Below are 15,041 nucleotides of genomic sequence, written 5' to 3' on the forward strand. Positions count from 1 at the left end.
TGGGCTAGAAGCAGGTGTTGGACAATAGTTCATCGGACGAGAGACTGGCTTTCACACTCACTCATTTCTGATGATTTGCAGGAAGCTGCTAGCTTCTTTCTGTTCTAGGTTTTTTGTAACCCTCTCAAAAAAGCGTCTCTTTGCCTTTGATGTTCCAATCTTCATTAGTATTAGTTGCTTTTGTAGTTTGACTTTTTCTGTTTGTCCTGTGAAATATATAATACAACTCTTTATACAAAATTGTTTCATCACTTTTATTTCACTTGAGCACAATATGCTCAGCGTAAGCTATTGTGCTAGGGTGAATTTTCGTCGTCGTTGTCCGTCCGTCAATATTTCCCAGCAAACAACAGCCAACCTTAACATGAAAAGCAAGTGAACATTTTGAGCTGGGCCTCCTGAAGCCCTTAAAAAGACCTGCAATATGCATTACATGCCCCCTGAAACTATTTACCACATACATTTTGAGTTTAAATTTTTGGTTGTGTTTTATGTCTTTGGCGTTTGCCCATCAACTTCCCCAGCCATAAAATTGACATTTTTTACCTGCTTTATCATATCTTTTTCAGTTCACAAGACGTCAGAAGTTCCAGAGCAGGAATTACAAAGTTAAACCTCAGCCTTAGATATAGTAACAGGCAGTAATTTTAATTTAGCGATTTTTAACGATTTCGTTATGTAGCGATGATCGCTAGATGTATACCAACAACTGAAAATTAAGCGACTCGAAGGTAACGGTAAGTTAGATATTTAGCGACCGTTAAAATAGCGAATCGTCAAAATTTAGCGATTGTACCAAAAACTGGCCCACTGTTCCTGTATCGACATTAAGCAAAACATAGAAATAAAACAATGCATACCTCACCTTGTGAGCTAGCAACATCTTAACAAGATGAGACTGCAAGCAAGCTTTCTGCAAGTGTTGAGTTTTCCTTCTAGAGTCCAAGGGACAGCCGCAAAGAAGGTTGATAATTTCCTGATACGCAACTGATAACTTTCAAGTATTATGTGTAGGTTCCAAAATAGTTACCTGTTATTACAATTCATTATCCAATATGTTTTGAAATTAAAATTGACAATAGTTCTAAATAAACATTGCATTTCTTATTTGTTATAATTTACCTTAATAGACAGGGCATAGCAGACAAAGCTTTTGTCAACCATGATCTTGTAAAGGTCGTCAGCTTTTAGGTTTGTGTGCGACATACTGGAGAGGTGGCCCCATAGGCCTGAAAAGATCTTGTCAGAGATGTTTTCCCAATGTCAAAATGGACCATCCATCTTTAGGTAGGAGGGTTCCTTTGATGGTGAGGGCACTGATTGTTTCCATAAGGCCATATTTTTTTTTTATTGTTTGAAGTAATATAGTGAAGTTAAATAAGCATGGTCATAAGTTTGTCATTCAATTTCGAAGTTTTCACAACATCTTTGGATGATAATTCTAATATGGTGTCGAAACAGTGGACATTAGAAGTTCTTGATTGATATTTTGCCGATATAATGCTGCTGAGTCCTTTGATTTTTTTCCAATCATGCTTGATGCTCCATCTAACCACATTCCAGCAATTTTATCTGTATATGTATAACATGCAAAGTTCTTCTGGTATATTCAGATTCAAATAGTTGGATGACCAATTCACTTGAATCATATGAATGAGGCTATATGATCGTTTGAATGTTGGAAATCAAAATAAGCTATACACAACTTAAATGATAACTACAACCTCTTACTGTTGTCTTAAGGTATACATAAATAGTTTTACTTCTCGCCAGTATGAATATTTTCACCCGTGAATATTTCACGAGTGAAGTCATAGAGGTCCTGTGATGAAGTACTCTCTTGTGATCCAATTGCCAGAACCTTGACAACACACCATATTCTGCAACTCGGAAAAACCCGGCTTCCTGCTTATTACCTGATATATCGGTAGAGCCATCCATTAGGAATGACAAGGAGTATACCCCTTTCGCCATTTCAGCTGTCTTCTGGCGCTCGGTATCTGAAATAGAAGATATAAGGAAAAGCAGACTTTTCTGATCGATATGTTTCCCCTATAAAAAGGTCCTTTTTTAAATCAAGATCATAAATCCAGATATAGTATCTTAGAGGCCTGTTGTTTTTCGCACTGGTATCGACATTTCTAAAGAGCACGCCGTGCATTGACTGGTTAACTTCGACAAGAGAAGCTGATTTAGTTGCCAACCTACTGCAAGCATCTTGGTGCGACTTGCTTTTTTCGTGGTCAGCTACAACACTGAATCTCATGCTACTGCCACGCATTATAAATCTGTTTTGGCCTTTCAGATTGGGATTTGTTGGTGGTTTGCACCATAAAATATTACACATGTAGAACAATACTTTTGTGAGAAACTTCAGAAACAAAATCAGTAGCCAAAAGATTGAACATAAACCCCGTTAAATGGTACAGGGTAAACGCCAAAGACATAGAGCAAAAAATTAAACAAAAAGTCACAAACAAGTAGCATAGAACAATAACACAAAACTCCACAAACAGCACAGTGCATATGCACTATAAAAAGATTCGTTTCCTCATTAAACGGAAGCCATGGCCTCCCTTCTGTCCAAGAATTTGCATATCTCTTATCGACTGAAGGTCTCTTCTTTGGCTCATTGCTTGAAGAAGATGCATGACCCCATCCGAATATCTTAAAAATCACACATTTTATCACATAGCATTAATATTTATTAAAAATCATATATGTTTTTTACAGTTTTATAAGTCCATTCTATCATAGAATATGCTCATAAAAGCCTTTGGTCGAATTCCAAGGTAAATATATTCTACAGCCAAAAATGTATTTGAGTACTATTCTGTAGTCTTTATAAAATACTCAAGTATATTTTTGCTCCAGAATTAGTATTCTTTGAAATATTGACGAAATCTTTTTATCAACACAGTCTGTGAGAAAATACGTTTTCAAAAAGTATAAAACATTCAAGATTTTGAAGAATATTATGCTTTTATATGGTGAAATGAGTTGAGACTGAGTTTGAGATTTGATTTAAGTATTTTCGTGATATTGGGGCCTGATGTCAAACTGTTTTAAACAATGTTATAATAAAGGATCTGATTTTGAAATAAGACGAATATGAATACAAGTCATAATCAAACACAAACGATATACACAAACATACAAAGCAAGAAAAATACAATATTTGACTTTGGAGAAACCAGGTGCTACGATGTATTTACCATGTTAAACAGAGCGGAAATAGTGAGCAAAAATGGTTTCAATTAGATCCAGTCCTTTTTCAGAATTTTGGGAAGCATGGTGGGGTCTTTAGACGGGAAATTTGACTCGCGAACGGCCAAATAGGGGAAATAACAGGCCATCATCATACATGTTACTAAATAAGTTTTGGATGCAAAAGGAAGTAAAACTCAGGACATTTACTGTATTTATTTTGATATCAAAGGTTAATGTGCCTCCCACTTATTTTGAATATGTCAATTATGACATTGATGTGTCTTTTTTATAGAGTTTATATTTCTGCACTGCATACATAGGGGAGTATCATGTGATCGCTATAGTGCATCGGCCGAACAAGATGGCGAATAATTTGTCCGCTTCGACGTATAATTTCGGCATTTATGGATGGTGAATATTAAGGTAGGATCATTAGAATAGGCGCAGAGTAGCCGCAGTGTAACAGTTCCCTCCGTGTTCTTTGTTTTTCGGAGGTTTGCTTAGGTTTGCGGATTTTATTTCTGTGGTACATTGTCTGTATAAGTCTGAATTCGTGTGTTTTAGCGCAAAAGGCAGGTATGTGAAACGAACGATGCATGTATACCTCGTGTAATTTTCAAGTGATAGTTCCGTGTTTTACCAAAGTTCTGGACAATTTTCAAAGCGAGTAAAAAACTGTCCATACAAAATAATAACGAGTACTGTACATTGTCCGAACGATTTTTAGACTATCTGCGCATGCGCGCAGGTAGTCTTAAGACCACAAACTCCAAAGAACTACTTCTATTCATGTCGTTTTAACCCATTTTTGTCTCAATGCGCTCTATGTTTAGCAGAATGACGTCGAAAACATACAAATGGATTGGTCGTGTTGCAGTCCGAGTATGAGTTTTTGCTTGTTCGGCTATTTCCGCGCTGTGATTATGTATCCCGGCGTCTTATTATAAGCAGAATATAACTATTTTTAGATCGTTATATTTATCAGATTAATGAGGGTCAAGATAATGGAGTTTCTGTTAGGAAGATAACATACAGTATTGATATTCACTCTAGTTTAGCCCATGATGTTGCAGAAATTATTACCGACCGCAAGTGTCCCATCGCCTGCAGGATTTGTTATTTAAACCTGACATGACCCTGAAGCATGCTTTTTTGTAATGGTGATTTTTTATTAGACTTTTATGAGATAAGAAACAAATATAATTATTGTCTTAGTGTTAAAATATTTGTATCTCAGGTTTCGCATTGCTAATGCTTCAAATACTATACATTGTAATTTACCTGCTACACAATAACAAGATAAGATTCATTCTATGATTTAAGGCGTCTATATTTCTAATGAGAAGTTTTCATTTTTGCATAAAACCTTCGTTCCGGTGTATTCTTGGCATAGGTTTAGACATTAGGCTTTCAATTTATATAAGCACACATGCCCTGATACGACAGTGAGTCATGCATACGTTTGGTGAAGCAAAGTAGTTCGGATTAAACTTGTTTAACATCCAAAGAGTACGAAGCATTCATAACAGCACTAGTACTGTTTCTACAAAGGTACTTACATTAAACATAAATAACATTTAATTTATCAATAAACTTTAAGAAGCACAATCCTATTCTCATTCATAAAAACAGACTAGTTCCGATATTAAAAACATAGTTTCTACATACATTAACTGACCACATGTTTGTCATCACCGCGGGAAAGCGACCATCAGATAAGCTCTACATTTTAAAGGGTATAATAGCTCAAGTTGCTTGTAAAAATAAAATCATTTTCCTTAAAGAATTAAAACGTGTAAGTTCATAAAATTTGTCTAATATATGCTATCTAATCAAAGAACCGAAAAACCTTTAGACGCGATTGAAAAGAGCATTTATTGTAACTTCAAATACATGGGGATACGTCGACTGAAATGATATAAAGCTGTGCAATTTGAATGGAATTATTGCTGAAGTTGTTTGTAAAAAAATGATTTTCCCTAAACAAAACGTGTATGTTAATATATTATATATATGATGTATTGTATTTTCCTATCGTATGATATCTAATCAAAGCAACGAAAAACCTTTAGAAACGATTGAAATGAGGCATGCATTGTAACACTAAATACATGGGGATGGGGGATTATGACGATTGAAGTGATATTTACAAAAACAAAATGACACAAGACGCCATAAAGATATAGATATGTTTGTTTCTTTGCCCAGTGTGGGCACAAGCGCTGTCAGCACATTTTTCACTTTTATTTATGTGCTCTTCACCCATTCCCATAGTTCAAATAAAATTTGCAACACTCACATATTTGCCTGCAGATAGTCCTTCAGCGCCTCGCGCTTTGATTAAATTAACCTATTTGTGACATTTACATGACGTTCTCTTCAATATGAAATGGTTTCTTTAACACAACTTAATCTCATAATCAGATATAAATGTTGTTGTTTTTTTTAATTTCAGGATTTAATCAACATGTACACCACAATGGTACTTTATATGTTTCTTATATACATGTCATCGTATACGTATGCCTGTTTAAAGATGGAAAAGGCTTCGGCGGTGGTCTTGTACACGTGTTGTTCACCTGTCCCACTTGGTGACCACAACCCAAACTCTCATGCGATAATGTATGTATTCGTGAGCACCAGCAAAGTAAAGGTGGTCTTTGTGGCAGCAGCCGAGATTACCTTGCTTGTTAATTTTTGTTCTTTTGAATGTTGTGAGTGTTTAAGTTTTGTGCGAAGAGGTTAAAGGTTCTAGACACCAGATGGTCGAAAAATCGGCAAATACAGTTAAGTCCTCCAAATAAGCTTAGAGTTGTGAATGCGAGCTAGTAGGAGGCCGGTAAAACATCATTTTACATGATAAAAATGATAAACGCAACAGTCATTTTGCTGTCTCACCGGAGCTCCCCCGTTTAAAAAAACGCATAATTCATGCTATATTTCTGAGAGGCCTTCCAGGGGATTTTGGTCTGAATACCAGGGGATTTTGGTCTGAATACCAGGGGATTTTGATATTACAACGCGGGAATTTTACGCAGCGAAATTTAGCGCAATATAGACGTTTTTGATAAAAGAAAAAACACAGAAACACACTCTAATAACAATAATTTTTGAACTTAGTCATCATGGTCCTTCATAAAATTTCACACACATAATATTATGAATGCTTTCCACTGTCAACCTTCTTAGTTAAAAAAAATCAGATGTTATGGGTGACCAGCGGATGGGTCGGAATTTCTGGGAACCACCCCCCCCCCCCGCCGGGGGATATGGCATGTATGTACATATGGAGCAGGGCTTCTAAAAACGGGCAATTTGCCGGTCTGGACCGATTTTGACCAAGCCAGACCGATTTCAGTTTCAAAAAGTGTAAAAAAAATCGGTCCGAAATTTTCTCATTTTTTTATAATTTCGGTCCAAAACGACTGTGCTAGTAAAAGTTGCAGAAATTGTAGTACACAAATATTCATGGGTCATTCACACATTCAAAACTACCCCCAATAGGTCATAAAAGTGTCTTAGTTACCATGTGACTAATGCGACCAGCTGCTTTTTCCGCTACACTGATCACTCTATAGCCTATCTGTTAATTAGCAGACGCTTGCAATCGGTCCAATCATGTGTATTGGTAGGTCGCAGAAGACACAATTATACTATGTGTTAATTGTGTGCTTGCAGCTATCCTGATTAAGTGTTAAAATCGGTCCATATTTTCATATGGCAATTAATATGAATATGCTATGTCGTCGTCGATTATTACATGATATATCCGTTTGTTGGTTACCAAACTGTTAAATCTAAATTGTTCTTTTAAATTGCATCTGTCATTGTCAATCCGAACCTAGTCATATATAGGATATAAACAGCGACACGCTTGATTAACAACATAATCTGGAAGCTTACGTCATTTTAATTCGCAGTAATGAAAAAATCGTTGTCGATATCACACGTATAGCTTGAAGCCCCGATTATAAATCTAGATATACATTATTATTATTATCCAAGAGTATCAGTTGAATGTTGACCCACTGTAGATGCAATAAGCAAATAAATAATACTGTTTCACTTTTTGTCGTCTGACCGCTTCCCGACAGCCATATAGTTATTTATACGATCGCAGTCGTTCTTATTAAAAACGCCGCAGAACTCGATGGGACTCTTATTTGAATTAAGCTTGTATCAATGACTATCTGAATCCGCTATGCGGCTCTAGAACCCTCTTAGGAATTGTGACATCGCGAAAAAATATTGACAGAAAAGACGTCGCGAAAATGTGTGACATTTCTACGTAATCGGACTTTTGAACAGGTCTTTTTTTTCGGGGGGGGGGGGGTGTCGCCGGGTCCAGACCGATTGCCGCCAGGTCCGGACCGATTGAGGTTCCAAAGTTTTAGAAGCCCTGATATGGAGGTAATGTCAATGGCTATTGAATTACCGGCCTGTAAAGTAAATATCACAACTCAAAATTTTGACACACAGTTTGAGCTGTGTCAGTTTTAGCTGTGAATTCGTGATTTTTAAAACGTGCACGTCATGACGTCAACAATACATATGACGTCATATTCACGACTTGACGTCGTATCAAAGTCAGTCGCATATCCGCATCAATCATGGGTGTGGCGACATTTTTTGTTCTTGTCTTCCATTGAAGAAAACGAAGAAAACCAAGGAAGAGCGAGACTTAAAAAAGAAATGTACGAGCAAAACAGATAGAAAACTGCGTAAGTAATCTTTTTACGAATAGATGCGGAAATAATGCTAATAATGAACTGTAGTGTGTGTCTATGGGCAGCAGCCAGTCGCCTGGTTAGCTCCATTGGTTCGTGCGTCGTGCTTGTGTTCCGAAAACCGTGGATTCGAGCCCCACATGGGCTATACTCTTTTTACGATGTTTGATTAAGAACCAGAACGATTTAGATGCAAATGAGCTTCAAAAATCCGGTGACATTTTTAGAGACAAGAAAAATATTCAAAAACCTTTAAAGTAAAGTCGAACCCCGTTGGCTATGGAATGCTTACATTAAGTTTAAAGAAATCGGTCCTTGAAATCCATTTTGAGCCTACGAGGAATTCGAGCCAACAGTATTCGACTGTACGCAAGCTTTTGATCTAATGTGCAAAATGAAAAGGTTAAATTCTTATCTAAATCTCAAAGAAACTAATTTACTCCGTTTTTGCATCGTGTGTTAAACAGGGCAAATCGTAACACTTTATGTATATTATTTCACAGTTCGATTTCGGCAAGGAAAAGTAGGTGTGTCTTGGGAGTTGCCTCCTCAGCTAGGGAAGGCCAAACCCTGATGTCCTGCCTTGACAGCGATGGACGTATCACTAGAATGGTATGTATACTTGTTCTTGTCTGAGGGATTTTGTTTTTAGGTATACTGAATTTTGCTCGAATGACTTTTCTGTTGAGAAGCAAAACTGGGGACGTGTTCATAAACAATCTTAGTAAAAATAATTCACATTGAACATAGTGCATCATTATTTTTCTCTTTCTTGAATATAAAGCAAACAGATAATGCTTTCACACCAGAATTATAAATATGAGCAAGAAGTGGTCCAAAAAATAAGGCATCTAAATAAACTTGATGAAAAATGTAGGTAATTGAATTGCTCGTTGATAAAAAGTCGAAATATTTCACTAAATTTGCACATTTTCATTAAGATTTTTTGTAAATATGACTTGGGTGAATTACTCGAACTTAAAAACAATTTGAGGCGTAAACATCGGTCATTAGATCCTCTCTTATCACCCTTCTAGGACTAAAATTGTCCATGCCTTTTCAACTTGACATGTTTGTCCTTGTTACCTTACAGGTCAGCCGAGGGCAAGCAGACGGCCACTCCAACACCGAGGTCGACTTGGCTGACAAGAAGCGTATGGATATAATCCAAAAGCGGATCAAAAAGCTCAAGAAATACGACGAGAGATCTAGACAGTAAAATTTCTACATGTATTTTTGAAAGTAGCAATTCCTATAAATTAAATTATAAATTTCGAGCAGCTAAGTCTATGAAACATGAAAAATTGATAACTTATTGAAACTGGCGTTCACACAAGATTTAAAAAAAAAACAAGAGCTGTCACAGTATGTGACGAATGCCCCCGAATGTGACATTGACCTACGAACAAGGTCAGTACATGAAAAGTTGATCTTGCCTTTATGTGTCAAATACATATGGCAAGTTATTTTAAATTTTCTCTGAACATAAAAAAATACCACCCATACTTGACAACCTACACTGTTATGTCCTTATATTCAGAATTCCCTTGTGAATAAACACTTAGTGTATCTTTCACCTTAGAGGTAGGGACATGGGTCTTGCACAGGACACGTCGTCTTCGTATGTGGAACACATGTAGCAAGTTATTTTAAAATCTGTCCATACAAGAGAAAGTTACAGCCCGGACACGACAACCTATACCCTATGTCCTTGTATGCAGCACTCCATTGTGAATAAACACTAAGTGTGACCTTGACCTTTGAGGTAGGGACACGAGTCTTGCACGCCACACGTCGTCTTGGTATGTGGAACACATGTGGCAAGTTATTTTAAAATCTGTCCATACAAGGGAAAGTTACAGAGCCGGACGGACGGACGGTGCGATTTTAATATGCCCACCTTCAGGGGCATAAAAATATAGGCTTCATTTATTCAAAAAATTATAGGCTCATGCAAATCTCTCAAAAAATTACAAATTTCAAAATCATAAGCCATATGCACAAAAAAGCACCAAGTCCAGGAAACATGAAAAATTGGTATCTTACTGAAACTGGCGTTCACACAAGATTTCATGAAAAAAATAAAATCTTCATAATGTTCAAATTCAACAAATCAACATTTTCAGCAAATCTCACAAATTTCACAATCATAAGCCATATGCACAAAAAAAATGCACCAAGTCCATGAAACATGAAAAATTGATATCTTACTAAAACTGGCGTTCACACAAGATTTCATGAAAAAAAATAATAATACCTTCAAAATGTTCAAATTCCACCAAGTCCATGAAACTTGAAAAAAAATGATATTTTGCTGAAACTGATTTCACATAATCTTCATAGAAAAACTACTTCATTCACAGATTTCAAAATCTCGAGCCATTTGTACAAAAATAATGCGGAATCAAGTGATAATTCTGGAACTACTTCATTTGAGCGTATAAATAAAAGGGGTTAAAAAAAAGTCCTAACAATTTATGCACAATTATAATGCGATGCGCATTAATTTTGGCCATCAGGTATATAAGCTCCACAGTTTTCAATATTCGTCATTCCAGTAGCAAGCACTTAGCTCAGAAGTGCTGTTAGTCTGCTGGGAGCCCAAAGTGGGTTTGAACTTCTCAGATTTCTCCTCGCACTATGAACTTGGTGCATCAGAGATACAGAGAAAATATCTGAGAGGTTTTTTGACCTTCTGGTTTGAACATGAGAACCGTATGTCGCGATACCTCATTATTTTTCGCTCTTGAGGTTGGCCAACTCATGTTGTCGATCACTTTGACATCGCCTGACGAATACGATCATTCTCTGTGATAGCCATTAGATCATATACAATTCAAAAGTGATTTTGGCAAGTGATTTGTTATTTCCGTCTGGTAGCATGAGCATAGAAGTATAGCTTCGACGAGATTTGTTTCTCATTGCTCAATATGCTACGGTCTTGGATGCAATGCAATGATTTTGTCAACTTCGCAAAAACATTTTGGCAAAAGTAAAATTTGAGAGGCTACCATGAGTATGGAGGTGTCGTTAGACCAGCTTAGTATTGGTGTAAGGTGATGTACAGTACCAATACTAGGAACCGCTCATGGTCATCATGTCGCGCTACAGGCAATGAAAAATAGGGAGTGGCAACCTCTAAGCTCACGAGTACCCCTTTTCTGTACGCTAGTGCATGCATAGAGTGGACGAAGCAAATGGGGCGCGAGTCCTAAGTGTGCCCTGTCGAGTAGTTGCCTTTAGCGCTGCCTCAGTTTTTTTTCAAAATTCAATCGCTTCTTTACTTATAAGGTGCGATACATAAAAGGAAATGCCTTCTGAGATTATAGTTAGCATTTCCTGCTTGCAAGTAAATCGAGCAAATATGCCTCTATGTGCTTAAGAGGTGTGTTTGAAAGTGAACTCTGTAGCCTTCTCTTAGCTCAAAAGAGAAATAAGTCTACGAGTTTTCGAGCCTAGCTTGTGGTTTTGGGTACTTGAAGTTGATCGCATATTTCCAATCGTTCACTGATCGATCTATGCGGCTGTAGCACTTGAATCTTGCTTCAGTATAGCCATTCATGTATCTGAGATCATTAGTTTGGCGTTGTACCTACAACGAGTCAGCAATACCCCGTTTGTTACACCTGAGTAGCCCAGCACTCTACATTATAGGTGTAACAAATTGTAGAAGGTCACCTGGGAGACCTCTAATGGGTGCTGATTTTGCGTAGTGTATGACACTAGGAAAATAGGTTTCTGGCTCAGAGTTACCATTTTCCAACCTCGCTAATGCCGGGGGTAACCTGACCAATGCCAGTCAAGTCTGGATGAAAAACAGGGAGTGACCACATTGCTTACAAAAATACTTTTCACATTGAATGTTTGATATTATAACAAATGTAAACCTTTGCTTGTGTTTGATTTCATGAAAACAATTTTGTATAATTATGTATATTGATATGTTTGCAATGCTATGCATGTTTGTACTTTGTTATCTGCTTACATTTTGAATAAAACTTAACTGAAATTAGAAGAATTGGTTGTATATGAGAAATTTTTCAATAGTCATGCAACGATTGAGTGAAACAAAATTTAAGCATCATGAAGACTTTCGTCTTTTTAAATGCTTCAAACTGGAATGATCACTTCACTTTCACGGGAAAGCAATTTTTAAATTTCATCTCATGTTTTCAAAATCTTCAAACATAAATTAAAACTCATGTTTCCTTTGCATTATAATTTCAAGCTCTTATAACTCGAATATCAGTCATTTATTCATTCTTGAGTTGATGTCAAACATGTCAGATACAACGTTAAGCTTAATTAGCAATTTGGCAGATCGTGTAAAACACTGTGAATCTGACTTGCAGCAAATAGAGACATTCATTAGAACACAGAGTAGCAAGCGCACTTTGGACGTGCTAAGAAAATTTCTTTCACTACTTCACAAATGTGTGAAAATATTGCAAAATACAGCGATTTCCATTAAACCTCCAAACAAGATGTGCAAACCGAAACAGAAGACCGGAGATCTATTGTCTCAGGTTCAAAAGCTAAAAAATGACTTGAAAATTTTAAAAACAAACTTGAACAACATTTCACAGTGCTGTGCCCCAGTAAAAATGTCAGTGGAATACCACTGGAATACCAGCGGTATTTCAGTGGTTTACCAGCGGTAAACTTTGGTGGTATTCCACTAAAAGTTTACCGCTGGTATTTCAGTGGAATTCCACTGGAATACCAGCGGTAAACTTTTAGTGGAATACCACCAAAATTTACCGATGGTATTCCACTGGAACTCCACTGAAAAACCAGCGGTAAACGTTGGTGGTATTCCACACTAAAAGTGGAATACCAGCGGTAATCTTTTAGTGGAATACCACTAGAATCTAGGACAATCAATTGAAACAATATCCATATTACATGTTACAACATATTTACTTCCAGGTCATCTTTATCAACAGCATTACAGAACAAAAACATTTGATATTCAAAAAACTAAGTAATGCAATTGAACACATATTAATTTATAATACTAATTCATTAAAGTTTGTAATTGTTTAAGAAGTTATAATAAAACAAGTCTAATCATTAGAATCAGGAAGATGTCCATTTATAACACTTCCACTTTTTATGGCACATAACACTGTTGTGAGTATATATACACATTGCAAAATGATGTAATTATTGTAGATGATGATGGTTCTTCTTTAGGGTTGATGTAAGAGTTAGTAATTTATTTAATCACAGCAACTTGCCAAACTTTTTTAGCATCTAGTTAGTGTAACCCAGTCCTTCACTATACAGGAACGGTTTTTACTTCTTTAGTTAAGATAGTGTAACTCATATTTTTGAACAGTTTCCAAAATTGCATCTGTATCAAAGTTGATGTCCACAACAACTAACATGGAGTTGGTAGATGATTTGATTCTATACTGCAGTGCAGTAATATATATATCGCTCATGTACTCCTTTTCTTTCTCAAATGGCAGTTGCCTTCCTCTATTTGAAGTCTGTTTTCCCTGAAAAACATATGTCATTGAATTTAGATTTTAATGATAAGAAGCAAGTTTAAAATAAAGTCTTCTTTCTTTAAATAAGGCCAATTGTAAATTTTAACTCAAGAGGATTATAGAATTGATGAGATTTAAAGTAGTTCACATTGAAGTTTTACTTTGCAGTTGAAACAAAAATTGCTTGTATTAATTGTAGGTACAGGCCGATTTACATCAGCCTCAAAGTAAAAGTAAACTATTTGCAATCTACTGTCAAGTTCTCTAGTCTTATGACAGTTAAGGGGCATTGTTCTCGTAGTAGAATGACTTATGTTTGAGAAAAATGGGTCCTTGTTAAGAATATTTCTACAGCCACAAATCCATGACCAGCTGTACACGAAGTTGATGAACAAGAAAGGTTAAAACATCCCCTCTCAATCCTTGGTGTACCCCAGCCCGGGGGTGGGGCGTGGGGATGTGGTTACAATTGTCTGACTGGTGCATTAACAACTAGAAAAGCTACATTTAAATGCAATATTGGAACATTAAAATGCATATTTCCCACAAGCTTCAAAAGGACCAGCCGCCCTTTGCCCATCACCAGAGTACATCCCTAAGACCAAGGGGCCTACTGTGTCCCCCATCGACTCACAGAATAGCATGTATAAATAATGTAACCAGAATACAAACTAACCCTTATATCTTATCTTACATTTAGCACAACCTGATTTAATTTCATTTATTATTTTAATTTTCTTAATCCAGTCCACTGGAAATCCATTGGTATACCACTGAAATAAATTTGACCAGTGGCATACCACTACTGATTATTGGTTACCAGTGGAATACCAGTGTTGTTTCATTGGAATACCAGTGTATTTATGTAAACCACTGGAATACAGTGGTATTCCACTGACATTTTTACTGGGGTGGTAGGGAGAAAGAAGTTAACATTTTGGCTGATATGCGATTAGTATTAGATATTTCGAAAGACCACCACACTAGGAGACCTTCTCTGGCATCACCTCAGCATGAAAGAAGAAACGCGACAAGAGTTGCAACTACAAAACGATGAAAAAAACATTTGTCAAATTTGTGTTACGGACAAAAAGTGTATTGTGTTTACGCCTTGTGGCCATTTGACTTGTCATGCATGTTCAATCAAAACTAGTAAATGCTATTTTTGCAGAACTGTTGTTATTGGAAAATATCAAATTTATGAATAAATCGTAAACAATTATTTGTATTTTTGCTTTCCGATTGTTTCATTTTCCTGTAAGGTGAACTGTGCTAATCACACCAATAATTCATGTTTATTCTTTATTTTTCAGGTCTGTGACGTCAGCACGGACCTCTGAGAAGACATATGTCTCTAGTATATAAAACAATTAGCTCATTTATTTATCATTCACTGTATGTTGAAGATAAAATATACATACCTTGAAGCTAAAAATATCAAATCGAAGTGACGTCCACGCAATTCATGCCATGGATGGTTACAATCATGAACATATCAGAAGTCCTCAGGAACTTACAAGAACGAAATGCAGAAATGCTGAAGAGGGAACTTTTGATCCAAATTAGAAATATAACAGAGATGTTAATTAATCACACACCTGCGAAGCCG

Source organism: Mya arenaria, chromosome 4 (genome assembly GCF_026914265.1).
Source record: "Mya arenaria isolate MELC-2E11 chromosome 4, ASM2691426v1".
Classification (NCBI taxonomy): Eukaryota; Metazoa; Mollusca; class Bivalvia; order Myida; family Myidae; genus Mya; species Mya arenaria.